Consider the following 13,951-nt stretch of genomic DNA (forward strand, 5'->3'; position numbering starts at 1 on the left):
TCCTTTGGCCTGCCCAGCTAGTTATATCGTGTAATCTGATTTAGCGTCCTTACCATGCTGGTCATCTTCTTTGCCTGACCTTTGTACTGATCATGAGCATGCTCTCCACAACACCCACCCACCCACACACACACATATATATATATATATATATATATTTTTTAGCTCCATGCTTTGCATTGAAAAAGAAATAAAACTCACAACCAATTTAACTCCTACTTGATTTACCTTCCTTACCTTAGGTATGCAATTTAATATTGCTTCTTCTAGATGCCCTTTAACTATCTCCCATGCCCTACTAACATCCTTCCCTTGCCATTTTTATGCTATGGCGAACTTCAAGCTTCCTCCTAAGCTTGTAATAATCACCTGCCTTTTATTATATATATATATATAATAAAATTATATAATATATAATATATATATAATAAAATATATATATATATATATATATATATATATATATATATATATATATATATATATATATATAATATATAATAACTTCTTGACAGAATATCACAACATGGTCACTTTCCCCCAATCTGAAGCAATGTGGCCACCTTGGTTATGGATGGCTCTTCTGATCCTATGACTAGGCCCAATATCCTCACACAGCTAGTCCCCTCCATTACATACTGCTTCAAGTAATTATCTCTTCAGTAGGTGTATATAAATTCCATTTCCTTCTTGTCAAGTGATCTTCCTTCTTTCCAGTCTATATCTCCAAGGTAAATTCCCCATAATAATCAGTAGACTTGCAATCATTGTACTAATTTGTTGATGCAAGTCTTCTAAATCATGCGGGAACCACCTGCCATATAGTAGCAACCAACTATATATTGTCTGATTAGCCATGATCTCACACTAGGCTGATTCAAATTAAATTAACAGCCACCATCCAGTCTATCTCTTGTTTATTTTGGCTGCAATTTATCTCTGCTATATTCAACAGTATCCCCCATCCCCCTGAAAATACTAAATCCAGCATATTCTATCTCTGTAACTGCATCATCTGCAGTTTGCTTAGTCCTACCAATAGCAACTACTTTTGGCGAGGTTGCACTAACTAATACCAAAAATTCCTCTGTCTTGTTCCTGATACCTATAGCATTAGTATACAGAAACTGGAGCATCCCTTTAGGCCCCCAACTGCATTTACTTTTTTATTATATATTTTATACTAAATTACTAAATTGACTACCCTATTCAAATATTATGCTTGAAATACTAGATTACACATTTTTTGTTCATTCACATCAATCATTCGATTTATGGATGTCTTCATACTTACTTGCCTCAAGTGGTGCCTTCACACACACACACACACACACACACACACACACACACACACACACACACACACACACACACACACACACACACACACACACACACACACACACACACACACACACACACACACACCTGCATCCACCCTAACTGTTTAAATTTTCCTGAATTTGCGCTTCAGCATAATCAGTGAACCAAGCTCTCTATCTCTACACACCTAACATCAAACCCATTTAGGTTCAGCTGGTCAGCATTATACAAATCCTTCTTTCCGTCAAACTCAGACTATAAGTCCATAAATCCTACATTATTACTTCTGCACAACTTCCGTATTTATTCGTTTGTTATCAACGCCCTCCTCCTTCTCAATTCGCATCTATCACAACGTGGCAAGAGGCTTGCAATCTTCACCTTCTAACTCTGCTTTTTTTGCTTCGTCTAACAATTCCTTCACTTCCACTCATATAGAATACTTTTCGCTTCTCGGATCTTTGGTGCCAAGTTGGCAGTCACTGCCGACTAAGACTTACAACAATAATTAAGTCTTTCGTCTTACCTTTCTGCATCCGTGTGGCATATATAGTGCTGTACTAATAATATTGCTTTCTTTAACTATATATCTAGATCTGAAGGATTTCGATATACTGTACCACTTAATGCGGGAAGAGGGACTGCAGTTTTTAAGTGAGAAAAAAAATATACTACTATAACAAATGATTGACCTTTTTTTAAATAAAAAATAAAATTTTTAAATAAAAAATAAAATAAAATAATGCAGAAAACAAAAAGTGAATCCTACACTTGTAAGAAAAACCAGCCAAAATAAGAGATATTGCTTAATCACACACTACTATTTTTAAAAATTGGTATCATATGAAACAGAAATACAATTATTTTGTATATACTCAAAAATGAAGTATATATACACTTCCAAGGTTGGAAGTAGCTATCGCTGTAACTATCAAGGATATTTTCGTCTTTTTTGGGTTCATTAAAGAAGACACATACACACACAATTATTTTTAAATAAAATATATATTAAAATAAAAATAATAATTATAGTTTATCTTCCGGCTCGCGAACATAAAAAAAGAAATCCTATGTGAAGCATGGGCCGCGCTATCAGTTTGTTAATCTGACCCGAGTTAAAAGTTTAGTAATGACCTTCTCACCTCATATTCCTCCGGAAGTCACTAAATAATCATAATAATAAAAATCGCACCTGAAATAGTACAATATATTACTTATACAAACGACTCACTGTGCTCTTTTCTTCAAATTACTCACAGTTAACTTCTTTTAATGGAATATTTTGCACTTCCCGACGATGCTATCATATGCTTCTGTTTTACATCCTAGCTGCGCCAACTGATCATAGTCATGATAACTTAGAATGTTTTAGAATTGTGTAATCTTCAGGAAACGCAATCAAACCTCCTTTCTAGTCAGTTCCACTTAACCTATTCTCATGTAGTAGTTGAATGTGTTTCTTTTATTCCTGTTTAAACCATGTTTCTTTTACATTCCCTAATCCTCATATATAATTTATTTAGTCTTTCTAGCCATATGTCTTTCGAAAAGAAAACGAATAATTATATATTTACTCCTTTTTTTTTCTTTTGTGTATGGAAGGATGTTAGATTGTTTGATTTTTTGCTTGGAGGGTTGTAAATGGATGGAATGCGTTGCCAGAGGTGGTTGCGAATGCTTCATCTGTGAATGAGTTTAAGGGGAAGAATGACAGGTATTGTGTGCATGACGGCTAGTATGTCAATGTTGGGTCTCCCGTGATGAGTCTTTTGACTCCATGGATGCACCTTACATAATAATAATAATAATAATAATAATAATAATAATAATAATAATAATAATAATAATAATAATAATAATAATAATAATAATAATGGATCACACCCACAAGAGATTGTTTTCAAGGCATTTCACACCTAAGCAATGTTGTGATATCACACAGGAAGCTGAAATTCCTCTACCGTGGTCAAGGGTTCGAAGGCATTTTAAATGTAGTCAGCTTGTTCTCTCCGTAAGGGAGGGGAAGGGGAGGGGGAGGCGTTATGTTTGTAGATATGTCTATTTCATGGGCAGGCTCTACTGCTTGCGAGAGCGAAACCCGAGGATATAGGAACAAAAAAAAATAATAATAAATAAAATAACTTCCTGCTCCTTATGGGACTGGCTAACTTACCTTCAGTCGAAAAGCCTTATATCATCATCATGCTTATCAAGAATTTAGGCCTAGAGTGGCCTGTTCCGGCCTTAGAATTCATTGTTGAATCTCTTAAGAGGACGTCCTATGATTTGTAATTTAAGGCTTGTTTTAGTAATCTTTCTGTTTTCATTCTTTCAACGTGCTCCATCCATTTATGTTTATATTTTTTTAATTATTTTTTTATTACTGAGTCCTGGTTTAATTCTTTCATGATTTCTTCATTTCTTTTGTGATCAAATAGAGTATACTTTGCAGTTTTTTCATAAACTTCATTTCAGCTGTTATTAATCTTTGTTTGTCATTTTGTCTAATAAAAATATCTTTAGTCCGACACGGAATTTCAACCCATTTCTTTCCAACCTAAGAATATCGTTACCGAATGAGCTACGGAAGCCATATCCTCCATATGCTAATCAGTCCAGTCCAACAGATATAGATAACATTCTATAATAATTTTTAAAGGTAAAATATGTCTCCAATAAGAAATTATTTAGAAATATAAACACAATAAAATACAAGTGAGAATTTTAATAAAATATATATAACGAAAACAAAAACATAAAAATCTGTTTTAAAGTCATTGCAAAATAGGTCAAGTTCTTCATATCCATATCCCCATGTTCTATATTTCCAAATGTATTTTAGTTGAATGTGTGATATGGTACAGTAAATGTCAATGGAGATGTAGTTGTATGAACAGATCCAAGTACAACCTTGGACCTATTCACACTATCTATCTAACGAGCCCAAACAGCAGCGTAGGTAGGTTTTTAGACATTGACAAAATCATGAGTAAGAGCCTTTTATATAGTGCGACAATTTCAAAAATTAATACAATATTCTGCCAGGATTCCATTAAAAAGGTAAGTATCCGCACATTCCTCATCACAAGAAACTTAAGTGCTCTAAATGTATTTGAGCATGATACAAATCATAAAGGCACAAAGAACTCCTGAATCTGATCTTCCATATCCAGATCAATCAACACCAAAACAAAATCTGGAAAATTAAGGTAGATATATCAAAGGTTGGTCGATTGGTAGAGCCTCTGCTACTAATGACTCAGTTAAGTAAGTTTGAGCGCGGTTAGTAGTTGGAAGGGAAACAATTGTTCGATGCTGTTGGCACACTCTCCCTCGATGAGTCTTTGGACTTCCTGGAGGTGTCAAATAATAATAATAATATCATTTGTAAACTTTCAATCGTGAAACATAATAAATGCACATTTGCTGATCCAAAAGCATTTGAAGAGATATGCTTATGGAAATTATCAAAAAATACCTGAAACATCTTCTTATGCAAATTCCTGGCGCTAAAATGCAAATCTCAAATTCAGTTCTCTTTGAATGTTCTTGGAACTTTTCAACAGACTTGGGGAAAAAAGTTACTTTGCTTAAAAGTCAAACAAATTATGTTGGACCAGAGGACCTATTGTTGGACCTATTACAATATTTCAAAATATTTGTCATGGATCAACTGTTCTGCCTATTCAGCAAAATGTCAAAATGTCAAAGAAAATGTCAAAGGACAATTATTATCTTTCAATTCCAGGTAACGATAAAAAATTTCAAACAAATTTTCGTCCATAGCTCTGACCGCTTGCTTTTGCACATTTGTGGAACAACAATCTTTTAATCAAACCATGTTCTGTCTTCTGCAAAAAAATATTCAACATTGGGTCATTTAGTCAACTGGAAACATGCATTACACATTCTTTCCTGAAGCATGAGCACTCAGTTTTCTGTGAAATAAATTCATCACCATTTGCACAAGTTCGAGTGACTGTAGTCTACACAGAAGACACTCAAAATAAATCTGCAACTTATTGACTCCAATTTAGGTTTACTCAGCTGGTGCAGTCTAAAAGTAACTAATTAGAGTATATTAAGTTGGAATGAGTTAAAGTAATATTGAAGCAGCAACACTGGAGAAATTGCTAAAATAACTGACAAGTATAATTTATCATATAATTCGTTTTTTAATATACATTCAAATATTGATTGTAAATTAGAAATTATGAAAGCAACTTTTTATTCTAGTGGAAAGGCTTAGACGTTGGTTATGCATTATTACTAAATAGTTTAGGGAAATAACAACGTAGACTAGGATATACACTAAAATAACTTTTTAATACAAATCCAATATTTTGGCAACGTCACGTTGCCATTTTCAACAGGAACTTGTGAGCAAGACACTTGGACGCAGGCACAGCAAACAGTAAATGAGGACGAAGCAGGAAGCTATTCTTTCTCCTAAAGTCCTATTGGTTCCCCCATAGCGACCAATGTTGGTATTCTTGGGCGATTGGTCTGAGGTCTTCTGATGTAGGTTTCCCAAATTTGAGGCAGTCTCATGCAGCGAAATTTGTTGAAGTTTGGATTGTTTCTTAGGGCTGAGGCTGATTCCATGAAAAGCCTTTCGTACTTGTATTTACTATGGTGAATGATCGTGGCTTTCTTCCACCGTATTCTATGGCGGGTATCCAGAGCATGGTCTGCAAGACCAGAGTGGCTGTATTGGTGGAACCGGATGTAGTCCTTTTGTTCTGTAATTCTGATATTGGCTGTCCTGCCTGTTTGGCCATGTCAGCCAATGGCTACCCTCCCAAAACAATCCAAAAAATATTGAAACCAATAAACCACAACCCTCTCCCTCCCTCACAACAAGGATTACTCTAAATCCATCACCATGTCCAATATCGGAGGCACCCCTGAAAAAATTACAAAAATCCTAAAAAAACACGGCTTAACTTCTCGTTACAGACCATATAAGAAATTGGCATCCCTTATCCGCTCCACTAAAGACCAACCTCCCCCCCCCCAGACCTACCTGGTATATACCAGGTTCCTTGCAGCTGTAAGCTGTCCTACTTTGGCCAAACAGGCAGGACAGCCAATATCAGAATTACAGAACACGAGGACTACATCCGGTTCCACCAATACAGCCACTCTGGTCTTGCAGACCATGCTCTGGATAGCCGCCATAGAATACGGTGAAAGAAAGCCACGATCATTCACTGTAGTAAATACATGTGCGAAAAGCTTTTCATGGAATCAGCCTCAGCCCTAAGAAACAATCCAAACCTCAACAAATTTGACGGCATGAGACTGCCTCAACTTTGGGAAACTCACATCAGAAGACCTCAGCCCAATCGCCCAAGAATACCAACATTGGCCGCTAGGGGGCACCAAAAGGACTTTAGGAGAAAGAATAGCTTCCTGCTTCGTCCTCATTTACTGTTTGCTGTGCCTGCGTCCAAGTGTCTTGTTCACAAGTTCCTGTTGAAAATTGCAACGTGACGTTGCCGAAATATTGGATTTGTATTAAAAAGTTATTTTAATGTATATCATAGTCTACGTTGTTATTTCCCTAAACTATTTAGTAACAATTTTTATTGTTTTCTTAGCGTCATGGAGTCATTAGACAAATCGCGGGAAGCCAGTGAACACACAACTCCTTAAAATCATCCAGTCTGCATGTTTACCACCTCTCTCAAGTAATGTATTCCATCAGTAGCGTAGCAAGGGTGGAGAGGTCAGCCACGGGCAGCACTTTTTTGGGGGTATCACATGAGACACAATTTTATTTGTCGATGATTCTTTTATTTATGTTAACTTAGTAATTTTTATTACTTAATTAATAATTAGTTTTTAACAACTATACTTACAACTAAAATAAATAAAATATAAATATAACAAAACCATTACATATCCCTATCATATTATAATCCAAATAATTAAAAATAAAACAATAAAACGCATGGCAAGGCGATTACTTTATTGCTTATGTTGTGGCTGCTACCTCTCAGCAGCTGGCACTACACAGTCAGTACACATCTGCGAAAACGTATTGGTTTTTTTTTTTTATTTCTTCTTCTAATTTTGCGTATAACTAAGGCCATCGACAGGGTTTTAGAGCCCGGTGGTTCCCTATTATATTAAGGTGTTTGCTTAACCCTTTTGATGCATTTATACAGTGTATAAAAATTAACAAACATGATTCCGTTTTTATCCAAAAAATGCTAAAATGCCTGATTCATCATTAGTTTTTTTAATCTGTTACACATTTATATTATTTGGCTCGTTATCGAAACCGTTGAAAAAATATTTATTATTATTATTATTATTATTATTCCTGATACCTCCAAGGAGTCCGAAGACTCATCGCGGGAGGACATCTTCAACTGTCTCTACACCTTACCTCTACTACGAATCAACGCCATCTACCGCCCACCTCCAACACCACCACAACTAGTAATTTTTGTCTGTAAATTGCGTGTGTTCTGAAGGGCCGATTTGTATGTATGTGGGATGAAAAACCCGAGTTTCCGGGAGAAAAAACCCTGCTACCTCCGTATGAGATCGGCTAACTCACAATCGATTGAAATCGACCAGATAAAGATTCCTCCCGTCGCGACGAGAATCGAACTTAGGCCTATTCCAATTGAAGGGCGCAATGTACCGTCGTTCTTCCAATTGCGCTACGGAGGCGCTTTATATTCTTTTATAGTCTTTATAGTCTAGAGCAGTGGTGGACAACCCTTGGCATGCCTGCCAAACGTGGCACGCCAACGACTTTTCCGGCACGTAACCCAGGGCTCATCTTAAAAAATAATTAAATAAAAAAAAATTTATTTCAAACATCTTCGCTGACTTAAAAAAAAAAAAAATCAGCTAACGCCTTTTTATTCCCGTATATACGGGAGTAGGCGAGGCCATTTAGCCCTATCTAACTTTTGGAGACTGAGTGGGCAGTTCAATCTCCACTGGTACCCAATCAGAGACAGATGGCCCAAGGCTATCACTAATTAAGCGGTACGCAGTGAAGAGAGACGGCTCAAATGTGTCGCCATCTCGTGGTCTCTAACCCTAACACAACATATTTAATGTCTGAAATAATGTGGGTTCTACGGTCGATTTTCTTGAGTTTACAGGACGAAAAACCCGAGTTTCCGGGAGGAAAAACCTGCTTGCCCGTGCCAGAGATCGACTAACTCGGGAACCGGTCGAAAAAAGGCTTAGAAAAATTTCCTCTAGTCGCCGACTAGACTCGAAACCAAGACTTCCTTCGTGCGGCCTAGCGCGGTGGTGTGCAAACGCCACAATACAATTTTATTAAGTACAGCGATACCAAATAAAAATGCAAACCCTACCAACTGCTTGAGTAATAATATAAGTAATAAGAAAATTAGAAACAAACATCCTAGTTGTTGCATCATTCGTCAGGCATCCAAACGTGGCGTGACTCCTTTACCATCATTTGATATATCTTTTCATGTTTCATAAAGAACGTATCCGTTTTCTAAAGTCTGTATATATGTGGATTCGGATTTGATTAAATCGCAAGTCATTAAAATATGAATTGGAAGTATTTATCGTCAATTAATATGCTTATTAGATATAAAAGCAAATTTCCTTTACATCATAAACATACCGTATTTACTCGAATATAATTCGAACTTTTTTCCACAAGAAATTAAAGATAAAAATCGTGGTGCGATATATATGTGGAGATTTTCGGAAACTAAAGTTTTCAGGTTTTTTTTTTTTTTTTTTTTTCGTAAAATCCGCCATATATCTCGCACCACGATTGCAATTGCTATTTCCTACCTAGCGAACAGTTTCCTTGTGTACATCTACCCAAATAGCACCATCTTCTTTCCCATTATTTCAAGCAAAAATTACCAGTAATTACCAAGACTTAAGATACTTAATGAACAATCCTTCATGAATGGCTAATGAACAGACAGCTATGCTATTAGGCCAGTAAAGATATAGTGACTATGAAGATGTGCATATGACTGGTGCGGTATTAACAAAAGATCGCGCGAGTTAAAGATAAAAGCCAGCAGACAATTTTTGAATTGAAACGCTAATTTCCTTCCACCAAATCCAATATCTGCAAGTTCCATAACAATATTCACTATATATTTCCTATCTTCAACACGTTTACGAATTTTAACACTTTCTGTTGATTTTTATTGTTGCTTTGCATTTGAGCTGGGGGGGGGAAGACTCCCACATATCTAGTTTCTAGTGTTTGCTGATGCAGCATATGGTTTTGCTTGAGTCTAATTAACATAATAAATTTAGTTTAATCCTTTATCCAAGTGTGAGCACACAAAGTTTGCACGTGAAAATATCTTCAGGACTGAATATGGTGTTGTACTACCTTACCCCAGTAAGGTAGTACAACACCGGGTAACTCGTAGCAAAGGTGGACCAAGCTAACAACACTCCTATCCCAGTATCTCCCATAATGCAAAACACATCTCCTTGCGGATATGTATAAAGGGATTGGTCACTACCCAGACTAGTTGTACTACCTTACTGCGGTAAAGTAGTACAACACCGGGAAACTCGTAGCAAAGTTGGACCAAGCTAACAACACTCCTATCCCAGTATCTCCAATAAGGTAGTACAACACCATATTCAGTCCTGAAGATATTTTCAGGCACAAACTTTGTTTGCTCACACTTGGATAAAGGATTAAACTAAATTTATTATAGTCTAACGAAGTGAAAAATAAACTTTCAACATCTTTTTCTAAATCCAGAGTAATTTAATAAAAAAGGTGGCATACCTTTGGCAACGCCTATAGGTAAAGATGACCTCGCTATTGCTTCTGCCTGGTATCTCCACCTCTGGGCCTGGCTCCCACTGAAGAGACCTCAATAAAGGTCGCAACTAGTCTGGGTAGTGGCCGATCTCTTAATGCACAACATTATACATATCCGCAAGGAGATGTGTTTTGCATTATGGGAGATACTGTGATAGAAGTGTTGTTAGCTTGGTCCACCTTTGCTACGAGTTTCCCGGTGTTGTACTACCTTACCCCAGTACAACACCATATTTAGTCCTAAAGATATTTTCAGGTGCAAACTTTGTTTGCTCACACTTGGATAAAGGATTAAACTAAATTTATTATAGTCTAATGAAGTGAAAAATAAACTTTCAACATCTAAATAACATAGTTTCTGTGGGGAAGGGGGACATGTGATTCATTAGTGCCATTTTTATCTCAGATGTCTCTAATTGCATTATTTGTTGAGAAATATAATATAAATGTCTGTACTTCAGTGATACAATAAAACGACCTGCTTTTACTTGTGTGTCTGCAGTCATTATTGGCTACTGTGGAGGAGGCGTGGTTTGCCACGGGAAACGAGTCACTATCGCCCTGACGTGAAAGTGATTAAACTTTTTTTTTTCCTGTGCAAGGTATACGCGAAATTTTTCAACTTCATTTTTCGCAAAGTAAAATCAGGGGGTGCGAGTTATATTCCAATTAATACGGTGTTATTTTTAAAACTATGTGAAATGTATCATCAATATTCAGGATTATGAAGTGTTATCTGCACGTGATTAGATTGCATGCACACCCTTCTCTTTCATTTGCGTGTGTGGGTCGGCTTATAATTGGTGTGCTTAAACTTATTTGGTATATGCAGAGAGTCATTATGATGAGATCGAGTAAAAATTATAATTTTTGTCAGTGTCTATATGTCTCTGTCCATTTTTACACCCCATAATCCGATTTTCATTAATTGGATTATGGTATTTAATTAATCTTTACAGATTAAGCAGAATGTCACCGCCACCAGCAAAGAAACATAGACATTCAAATGAAAAGGATATTAGACAATTTAAAGAATACTGGACTGAAAAATGTGTTACAAAATATAAACCTGATATAAATTAATTGTCATTAATGATGCAGCAGCAAAAGTCTCATTGATACTAAAAATGGTAAAGATTAACTTCTGTTCAATATATTATGTAGGTAAAACAACAATTTATTTTGTTTGTAATTTTTATGTATTATTCGTAAGGGATTAAGAATACAATTATATATTTAATTTTATTTTCTTTTATTGTGCTTTAGTCAAGTAAAACGATTATGAGATTGTGCACTGCAATATATTGGGAAAACTTGAATAAACTTATGTCTGATTGATCTTTATATATATATCTATATAAAAAAAAAAAATCAGAATTATTGTTGACTCTTTTGCTAATGTTAAAAATTGCATCTTTAAATTGTGCGGACTTATATGGCAGCTAGAATTACACTTAATGCAAATAAAAAATATTCACGCTATCAACAGGGTAGAAGGACTTTTAAGTAAAAATTGCATCACTAACTTTTATATTCATTCAATCTTTACAATAATCACTCTTACAATATTCTTTGATTTTACCATTCTAGTGTGATTTTTGATTATTTGAAAAGGTTCTTCCCAATACTTAAAAGACACCAAATAATAATATGTTCTCCAAAATTTCGGTTGGCATGTGAGAAAATTCTGCATCAATGATTTCGCGATTTTGGCAAGCACAAGTTGCCCATCCCTGGTCTAGATTTAAACAAATCTATCATACTGCTGCATGTTTGGGAGTTTACGGCGAAAACGCCAGCCAGTCTTACCAGTCTGTCTCAGATTGTCAAAAATGCTGTCTTTCTGACTTTTTTTTTTAGTATTTTTGGTGTGTGTTGAAAAGGGCAGCAAAAGCCCTAGCTACACCACTGCATTCCACACTCCTACCATTCTACATGAAAAAACTTCTTGCCCTTTTACTTACTACCTCCATTTGCAACTTCCAGGGATGGCCTCTTGTCCTTGTTCCTTTCCTTCATTCTATCATATGAAACATCTCAGCATTAATACAATAATAACCCGTCAATCAGCTCAAATGTCTCAACATATCCCCCTGTTACCTTCTATCCATCAAACTCTACAGTCCACATAATCAACATTGTAGTCCTGACATGAATTTTGTCATTCATCTCCACACCACACCCTCTCCAAGGTTATTTCATCACCTTCTAACGCTGGTGACCAGATCTGAGCACAAAAATCTATATGTGGTCTGATCAAAGCTTTATACAATGGGACCAGCAAACTTATCTCTCATGGTCAATGTGCTCAACATTGATGAAATTCTCTGTAATGCCTTCACAACCTTTGCAATATATCCCCAGAACTTTAAATTTCTATCCACAATCAATCTAAGATCCCTTGCTTCCTCCAGTATAACTCCACAATGTGAGTATGAAGCATCCCTTCTGTGCCCAAATTTTACCTTACATTTAGTTGCATTAAACTGATATCTTCATGCCTTTGTCCACCCTTCTAGCTTATTCAAATCCTCTCGAAGAACCAAAACATCAGCATTATTGCTAATAACCCTCCCAAGATTCACACCATCTGAAAACAACTGAACATCTCCCTGTAGTCCTTTGAGGAATATCATTGATATAAAGTTTGAATAGCAATGGTCCCAGGATTGAACTCCACTTGTAATCTTCCTACTCCCTGATACTGCTTCCCTATACAATTCTGATATCTATAGCAGAGCCAATCACCAATCCAATCCACTAGCCTGACATATAAACCCATATGATGCAACTTAAAAATCAACTTGTCATATGGCCCTGTCAAATGCCTTGGATAAATAAAAAAAAAAAAATGTATGCCTTATCTTCATCCACTGCTTTTGTTACTCTATTGTAAAATGTAACAAGAATGCCCTTTAACAAATCCATGCTGGCTTGCATAAATAATATTACTCATCTGCCCAATTCTGTATACGAGTTCTTAACAATTTCTCTAAAATTTTAACAACTACAGTGGAAGATTCCAAAACAGTTCAAGTTTGTATTTACATCCCAACAATAGGATCCGATGATTTGTGTGAGTGGTATGGTCTGCAATTCTACAGTGGTCATAATGTACATGTCGGCTGTTCTTCCTTAGACCAAAATACGAGGGATGTTCAATAAGCAATGACTAATTTTACTGTTGCGAAACCACTCATCATAATATTAATATCTATGGAATAAAGAAATGTTGCTGTCTGTATTAACAAAAGAGGTTGGTAGATGGCATATATGGGCTGATGTGCCAGCGTGTCACGTGACTAAACGCAAGCTTGTTTTGGCGTGTGCCTACGAGCCGCGACCAGTCGTCGAAATGGAAGCGTCCTGGGAACAGCATTATGCGATTAAATTTTGTGTGCGTTTGCAAAAATCGGCATCAGACACTTTTAACATGATACGCGAAGCTTTCCACGATGAAGCAATGTCGAGGGCAAGTGTTTTTCGCTGGCATAAAACTTTTAAGGAAGGAAGGCAAAATGTGGAAGATCTTGAACGTGAGGGAAGACCTTCAGTGTCCATCACAGAGACAATGATCAACACAGCAGCAATTATCATCAAGGAGGATCGCAGAATTACAGTACGCCAGCTGCATGCTGTCCTGAATATTTCTGTGGGAAGTGTTCACTCGATCATGGCTGAACATTTGGGACTGAAACGTGTTTGTGCCCGATGGATTCCCAAACTCTTGACACTGGAGCATATGCAGCATCGAGTGGATGTGTGCACAGAATGGAAAGAAAGACTGGAACAAGAAGGCGACAACTTCTTAAA

The 13,951-nt window shown here is 36.3% G+C and overlaps 1 protein-coding gene across 4 annotated transcripts in view; it reads right to left on the bottom strand.

The window, feature by feature from the left end:
* The window catches only part of LOC150110083 (contactin-like), a 690,381-nt gene extending 687,710 nt beyond the window's left edge, over nucleotides 1-2,671 (bottom strand). For 2 of the 4 annotated variants that reach the window (XM_090391236.1, XM_090391210.1), the window contains exon 1: nucleotides 2,581-2,671. The gene's annotated coding sequence lies outside the window, so the exon portion shown is untranslated. Of the gene's footprint in view, nucleotides 1-2,465 lie in introns of all 4 variants that reach the window. The other 2 variants (XM_090391218.1, XM_090391227.1) reach the window with 2 other exon arrangements.
* Nucleotides 2,672-13,951: the final 11,280 nt, after the last annotated feature.

This window comes from Typopeltis vanoorti, chromosome 1 (genome assembly GCF_054136105.1).
Source record: "Typopeltis vanoorti isolate ZY-2024b chromosome 1, IOZ_Tvanoo_1.0, whole genome shotgun sequence".
Taxonomy (NCBI): Eukaryota; Metazoa; Arthropoda; class Arachnida; order Uropygi; family Thelyphonidae; genus Typopeltis; species Typopeltis vanoorti.